Source organism: Gossypium hirsutum, chromosome A08, assembly GCF_007990345.1.
Source record: "Gossypium hirsutum isolate 1008001.06 chromosome A08, Gossypium_hirsutum_v2.1, whole genome shotgun sequence".
Classification (NCBI taxonomy): Eukaryota; Viridiplantae; Streptophyta; class Magnoliopsida; order Malvales; family Malvaceae; genus Gossypium; species Gossypium hirsutum.
In genome coordinates, this window is record NC_053431.1 from 82,590,776 (window position 1) to 82,599,335 (window position 8,560).

Sequence of the window (8,560 nt, forward strand, 5' to 3'; positions counted from 1 at the left end):
AATCGAGAGGCAACAAGGCCACGGTCCCATCCTCAAGAGACGTAGGGGACTAGGTTCTTCCTCGGTACGTGCTACAGCTGAAGTTCGACACCCGTTCCTTGAATTTCTGTAAGCTTCATAGGAGGAGCTATTTCAGATACTACGCATATGACCCCTCACTACAGGTCGCTGCATTGACTGGGCTACCATCAAGTAAGTTCAGCTAACTGATGCCATCAGCGCCCTCTTGTCCACAGACCTATGGGAATGGTTCTTCGCTATTACTGAGCCCACTTATTTAGAGCTAACTTTAGAATTATGCTATACTTTTCATTTACAAGTGGTGACGACGAACAATGACAACCCAGGCACCATTCACTTCCGATTAGACGGTCTAGTTCGCACAATGAGTGTCCCAGAGTTTGGAGTCACTCTGGGACTCTACACTAATGAGTTAATGGAGGAGGAAGACATGAATGCACTACCACGAAATATCCACATTTCTCCCTCCTTGTGCTGGAAAGCTTTGGCACCACTCTCTTCCACTTACGACCCCAGCCACTCGAAAGCCTCAGCTCTCGCTCCTTCCCTACGCTATCTCCATGTCATATTGGCACAAACATTGACTGCGAGGAGAGAGAGCACTGGCGTCGTCAACACCCACGACCCCTACTATTTATGGTGCATAGCGAATGCACACGTGATTGACTTGGCATACTTCATTGCTTTCGCCATTCGCCATCAGACCGAGCGACATAGGAAGGGAGTGATCTCCACCGGCCCCTAGGTGACGCGCCTTGCCAAACACTTCGGCCTCCTTAACACTGTGGCCCAGTCATCAGCGCTTACATTGATAGGTCAGATGTCCCTACAGGGCATTACGACTATGTTACACATGAGGATGATCGAGCGCCGATGTGGGACCGATCCTCCTCAGCACCGTCTCTCTCATGCCATTGACGAGAAGGATCTTGAGGACATTCTTGATGATGTTCCACCACAACATGAGGAGCCTTCCACCGCGCCACCTAGGGAACGACCAATTTTTGTGGCTGCTTCATTGGCACACCTTTCCGACCGACTTGCCCACTTCGAGCAGTATTGCACTACACAGTTCAAGATAATTCACAAGCGAGATCGGCGATGGGACCGGCAGATGGACGATATGCAAGCCATGATGCAACAGTTGTGCCAGCACTTTCACATTGCCACCCCAGCGTCACCACCTGAGGGCCCCACTGACGAGGATCATTGAATCCACCTATCTTTTTATTCTTATTATTTTTTATTTATTTTTATTTATTTTTTTCTTTTTCTTTTTATTTTCATTTCTATTTTATTATTTTATTTTGAAAGACATATCTATATTAGTAAATTTTACTTTTTTTTCATTTCTAGTATTTATAACAAGTAATCCCACTACGTTTTCTTCCACACCAACTCTTAATAAGCTATTCATGATTCTACAGACTTCCAAGCAAATTTGCTAGGAATATTTTACGGAATGAGGAAACAAATGGGAAACAATACCTCACGAGTTCCATGTTCAACGACCCAATTTCTTCATCTAACCAAGAACAATGGCAGCTACTACTTTCCTCCAAACACTCCAACCTCAGAATCAAGCTCCGCATCCATATAACAGGGAGTTTCACCTCCTTTCCTCTTATGATTTTCTTTATTTTGAATAATCTATCTTTGTACATTGAGGGCAATGTATATTTTAAGTGTGGAGGGGTGAACATGAAACCTAATTTTTTGCATTACTCTCAAATCCCTAAATTTGGTCTTGTGCTTAAGTGATTTTTTCATAATCTTGATCGAATGAATTCTGATTGATCTATAATTATTGTTGATATGTCATGAATTAGACCATGGGAATTATGCATGATTATTTGATTATACAACATTAGAGAATCGAGCATGATAAGTTGATATTTTGAGAACTAAAATTTTTAGACTATTTTCCTAAAATTGAGGTATTATCTTGAAATCTTAAGTATACAGGAATGACATCAAAAACCCAAATTTTTGGTAAGATTTTTTAGCCTTTTGAGCATATAACTTTCTTTCTTGCTCACTTCTTTCGTAGTTTGAGTGTGTCAACATTGAACTGCTATTCTAGAACTTGCTTTGATTATACATGTCAAGATCACACATATGATTTGATACACTGAGATGATAAAGGCACTTAGGATTCAACCCATTTACTCCATAAAAAGCCTTCCCACATAATTAAACCCTTAGTGAACCCCCTTTGAGCCTATTAACCTTTTTTATTGATTAACCTTCATCAATAACCCATTAACCTATTATTGTTGAAATCCTCTTACTTAATTTACTTTTTTTATTGAGATTAAATTTAATACTGTTACCTCACTATGTTCACCATTTTTTGTTACTGAATCATGAAGTGTGATTTCTATATTGTATTGAATTGATTTGTTCTTAAAAAAAACACTCAGTATTATTATTGTAATTCTCAGCAAGCTAAAGTTGTCATGAACTCATGTAAAATAGTTTCAGATATTTGTTTGTGGTTCAGTAATTAAGTTTTTGATAGTGGGGTAATATACTAAAATTATCTCGATTCTAACCCTTGTCTTTTTAACTTGTATCCATACCTGTAACCTAAACCCTATTACAATCATGCAAAGACCTTTTGATTAGTGTATCATATCATTTACAAGTGGTGGAGATTTGATTTTCATGCAAGCCTATGGTAATAACTTTTCATGTTAGACAATCGAGTGCTTAATCTTGAACCTTAAATACTTTGAGTGATTTGAGTGAATCTTTAGTGAGGATGTCATCTCTTGTATATTAGGACTAGAGTTAATTACTTAGAGGAAGGAGATTACTTATGATTTTATTATCAAAATATTCGATTTAGATTGTTTAAGGCTTTTAATGCCTCTATAGTTGAATTCTCACTGTATGATTTTCTATGGAATAACTTGTAACATTATCAGTAATGATTATGTGATTGAGAGGAATGAATTCTAGCAGTAAATGAGAGTTTTGCTTAAGGATAAGCAAATGCTTAAGGGTGGGGGTATTTCATAAACGCCAAATTATACATAGTTTTACCCCAAATACTTAGCATATTTATGGATGTTTACTACTAGATTTGTGGATTTTGGTGCTCTTAATCTGGTTCTTTCATGTTTTGTACTCAGGAGAGCACCAACAGTCAAAAGGAGCCAAAAATAAGCTAAAAAGGGACAAAATGGACCAAATCGAGAAGATCACATGGCCTAAGCCTTGCCACACGGGCTGCTCAAACGCCCTTGTCCTTCAAGGGTGTCGACCAAGGCTCTCACGATTCACACGGCTTGGCCATTGACCCATACGGCCGTGTGCAATTTAACGGATCGAACACGCCCTGGTAAACACGTCACACGACTACGGCACACTAGCGTGTCTCTTTTTCAAAGAGTTGTATTTTACACGAAAAAGGGTACTTAGGGAGGTAGAAAGCCAATCCAAAGCCTATATAAAAACCCTAAGTATGACCTTGAAAGGGGGCCTCTTCCAAAACTTTTTTGAAATACAGAACCACACGCCAGGAATTACTTGAAGGAAGACAGACGACCATCCCAATAGCCGGAGCTACTCCAAGACTGAAGATCTCTCTCAGAATTCCTTCAGGGGTTTTAGATTTTTCTTCATGTTTTGTTATTTTTATACTTTTGAGATGTATTCTTATTTTATTATGAACTAAACCCCTTAGATACCTAAAGGGGATAAAACCTATGATGGATCTTGTTATTATTATCTGAAATGTATGATAAATACTTGATTTGTTCTTAATTATGTGTTCTTAATGCTTGAGTTAATATTCCGGGTATTAATTCATGATTTGATGTGCTTATGCAGAGGAGGAATAGACCCTGCCTAAGAGTAGATTTGGCATAATTAAGCGGAGTTTATCGAACGCCTAGAAATAGGGTTACGAGATTTTGTCGGATTAGGGTGAAACCTAATATGGGAGTCCATAAAGTGATTTACTCCTTCCCTAGGGGTTTTAATTAAGAAAGAAATTTTGATTAATTCAACTGAGGGTTAGACATTATTAGTCTCGAAAGGGATAATAACATAGGTTAGGGAATCTCACGGATCAAGTCAAGTGAATAAATCATCTGGTTCAAAGTCAGATAACAAGTGAAATCTAGGTGGATTGTCATCTTTATCAATTGCTTTTCTTCAAGTCTTTTTCCAAATTTTCTCTTTGCTTTAATTAAATTAGTTAATTAGTTTAGATAATTAGTTTAATAAACAAACCCTTTTATTCGTAGGCTAGATAATAAAAAGATAGTTATTACTAGTACTTTTGGTTCCCTTGGGTACGATATCCCGGTCTTGCCATTACTATACTATTGTTTGATAGGTGCGCTTGTCTTTTCATCGTGATAATAGTTAGTCTAGGTTTGATCTTCATTATAAATATTTATTACTTGTTACAAATCACGCGATTATGGTCACATAAGCTTGATTTTTCTAGAAAAGTTAGATCCTTGTAATTAGAAAAAATTGATGGTTTGGATATGTAATTAGATGATATTTAGGATATATAATGTCTACATTTAAGCTTAAAAATGATATTTGAGTGGCTAAACATCTATTTCGGCAAATTAGCTAAGCTTTCGGTATTATGAATGAAAGCCTTTGATTTGTGATTTTGGAGTAATAAAGATGTGTTTGTTGTTGTTTGTAATGCCTTTTTATTATGTTTAATGTCTAAGAAAGGAACACTATTTGTGCATATATGTCTGAAAGCATGAACATGTCTGCCAGGAATGAGTCTGATGTGAAGTGCATTGTATCTGTCAGCATTAATGCATTTCTCATGAAGAAGTTTGAAAGGCATAAGTCTGTCAAGTATGAATTTGCATTATGAGCATGTGTCTGTCTCTAAATTCGTCTAAAGGGGTCCGTTAGGACTGAAAACATGAATCCCTGAAAGGAAAAGTTCATGGCACTCTGGAGACCACATAATGTAAGGCCATGGCTAGGCCATGACATCATATAGGAAATGTAAAGGGTAATTGGGTGAGTACTAGGGATGAAGGGCAAACCTCGTGACGGTGAGTTTAGGCGAATCCCTATTTTCATAAAAGTGAGCCTTTGTGGCTATCTCTGTTAAAAGAAGCCTTTGTGGTGATCTCTTTTATAAGGAAGTCTTTGTGTTGATCTCTGTTATAAAGAAGCCTTTGTGGCGATCTTTGTTATAAGGAAGCCTTTGTGGCGATCTCTGTTATAAGGAAGCCTTTGTGGCTATCACTGTTAAAAGTATGCCTTTGTGGATATCTTTGTTAAAGGTATGTCTTGTGGCAAACTCTGTTAAAAGGATGACTTCATGGTAGAATTTGAAGAACGGATCTCATGATGACCATATGAAGACAACACCTTTGGGCAGATACTGAATGAATGGCGAACCCCATATAGTTATAAGGATAAATAGAAAAGATAGTGCGTGCCAGAGTACGTGGCGAGGGAAACATATGAGTTAGGAGTAAGAATAGAGAATACATTAAAATAAGGAATATATGGGTAAATTTTAATATAAGTATTGGGCACAGTCTACCCCGCCCGTAGGTGATGATAAGACTAGTGAGTATGGCATAAGTTATCAAGTCTAATAATAAGGTAAGTGAAAAGTTTAAGGATTATGTAAAGATAAGAGTTAAGAAAGGATACAAAAGGTAAAGAGATGTTAAGTATAGTACGCATAAGAGAAGGAAAATGGTTCTGAAGAAAGAAGAAAGATGGTAGTGTAACATTCCAAAAATTGGTTAAAAGAAATTGAGTTAGTAAACTCAATAGTGGTTATCTCTCGATTTTAAGTTAATATTTTGTAATTCTTAAAAGCAATTTGATCTAGTTTAATGGTTAAGTGTTATGCTTATGTGTGTGAGGTTCTAGGTTCGAATCTTGCCTATTGAATTTTACTATTTGACTAAACCCCTATCTTTGGATATTTGGGTTATAAGTTATTTTCGATCAATTGATGACAAGAATTAGTCTGCTGGTTCAATGGTTAAGCTTATGTATTTCCTTTGGTCTTGTGTTCAAATCGCTATGAAAGCAATGGAAATGTTTTTGTTTTACCTACCTTGTGAGGTAGTTTAGTTTATTTTTTAGTTAATTAAACTCTCTCCAGGAAACTTCTGATGAACCATAAATTAAACATATTTTTATCCCATGATTACACATTTTTACATGAATTATCCTTAGATTTGGTGAATTCGATGCTCCTAATCCTTTAATTTCATGTTTTATACTTAGGTGAGCATAGGAGAGTAAAAAGAGCAAGAAACGGGCCAAAAATGGAGAAAATCGGCCAACATGGGAAATCAACATGGCCTAGACTTCCTCACACAGGTAGATCACATGCCCGTGTCTTTGCAGTAGAATCGAGCATGACTTACACAGGTAGACCACACGCCCGTGTCTATTTAACAGCCTTAAACACGGATTGGAGAAATCGCACACGGGTGTGTCCCTGTCAAGCCCAAGTTCATTCATATTCAGAAAAGGCCACTCTTGAGGGCTTTTAGGCATTCTAAAACCCATTTAAACACCTAAGGAGGCACTTAGAAGAGACACACAGAGTAGGAGGCAAGGAATTACTCAAGGAAAGCCGATTGATCCATCTCAGAAGCCGGATTCATCGTCAAGACTGAAGATCTCCCCTTAATTTCCTTCAGGAGTTTTGGGTTTTCTTTATGTTTCGTTATCATTATTCTTTTGAGATGTTTTCTTTCATAATTATGAACTAAAACCCATAAATACCTAAGGGGAATGAAACTTAAGACGGATCTTGTTATTATTATCTGAATTGTATGATAAATATTTGACTTGTTCTTAATTATGTGTTCTTAATTCTTGTTTTAATATTCCAGGATATTGATTCAAGTTGATGCGCTTATTCAGAGGAGAAAAAGTCTCTGTCTAAGAGTAAATTTATCATAATTAAGCGGAGTTGATTGCACGCCTAGAGATAGGGTGACAAGATTTTACTGGATTAGGGTGAAACCTAATAAGGGAGTTCATAGATCGAGTTAATGCAACACAAAGGTGTTAATTAGAAAGAGATTTCAATTAATCAACCTAGGGTTAGACATTATTAGTCTCAAGAGAGATAATAATATAACTTAGGGATTTTTACGGATCAAGTCAAATGAATAAATCGTCTGATTTAGAGTCAAATAACAAGTGAAGTCTAGGTGGATATTTCCTTGGGTATTGTCTTAATCAATTGAGTTTTCCCAAAAGCTTTTCCCCAATTTTCTCTTTGTGCACCCTTAGTTTAGTTAATTAGTTTATATAAACAAACCCTTTAATTTTTAGGCTAGATAATAAAAAGAAAGTAATTACTAGTACTCTTGGTTCCTTTGGGTTTGACAATCCGGTCTTGCTAAAGCTATATTGCTGTTCGATGGTACACTTGCCTTCATCGTGATAATAGTTTGTTTCAAGAACGATCCATTATAAATTATAAAATTTATTGAACTTATCATATATCACATCATATCACGATCAAGTTTTTGGCATTGTTGCCGAGGAACTAAGATATTAGGAACACTCGATTTTTATTACTTTAGCCATTTTACTTTTACTGCAATTTAAATTTTTATTTTCCTTTCTAATTTTTTGTTTATTCGCTTCTGGCAGGTTTTTATAGTGCATGAGTAGAAGAAACCCGTCAGGACCATTACTTTTTGACAGTAAGATCGATCACACAGCTCGCAAAAATCGAAGAGAAATAAGGCGAAGCCTAAGATACACAGAGGAAGAGCAAGAGGACGATATTTCCACCACAACCGAGGAGATGGCTGGAAATTAGGAAAACCTACTACCTCCTGCCATAGCTGCTGATCCAATAAATCAGAATCTTGCTCCACGCACTATGTATGATTATGCTAAACCTACTTTAATAGGAACTGATTCGAGTATAGTTAGGCCTGCTGTTGTTGCAAATAATTTTGAACTGAAACCTAACACAATTCAAATGATCCAACAGTTTGTTTAGTTTTATAGTTTGCAGAACGAGGACCCAAACGCTCAATCGGTGAATTTCTTAGAGTTTTGCGACGCTTTTAAAATCAATGGCATTTCTGATGATGCCATTCTCCTTCGGTTATTTCCCTTTTCGTTGAGGAACAAAGCAAAACAATGGTTGAACTCGTTACCACGAGGGTCAACCACTATTTGGGAACAAATGACGGAAAAATTTCTACTTAAATATTTTTCGCCGGCTAAAACAGCTAAATTTAGGAATGATATCTCTTCTTTTGTGCAGATGATCTAGAGACACTCTATGATGCATGGGAGAGATACAAGGACCTCTTGAGAAGATGCCCTCACCATGGCCTGCCCTTATGGTTGCAGGTTCAAACATTTCACAATGGCCTGAATCCTTCAACTAGACAGATGATTGACGCAGCTGCTGGTGGAACTATCAATAACAAAACACCTAAAGTGGCTTACGAATTTATTGAAGAGATGTCACTAAATAACCATCAGTGGCAAGTCATGAGAACAAAGCCGACAGAAGTAGCCGGTGTTTTCAACTTTG

At 37.0% G+C, this 8,560-nt stretch overlaps 1 non-coding gene across 1 annotated transcript; it reads right to left on the reverse strand.

The window, feature by feature from the left end:
• Window positions 1–8,251: 8,251 nt before the first annotated feature.
• On the reverse strand, window positions 8,252–8,357 carry LOC121205143 (small nucleolar RNA R71). The gene has a single exon (XR_005900228.1). It is a non-coding gene; the product is annotated as a small nucleolar RNA R71 (small nucleolar RNA).
• Between the last annotated feature and the right edge of the window lie 203 nt (window positions 8,358–8,560).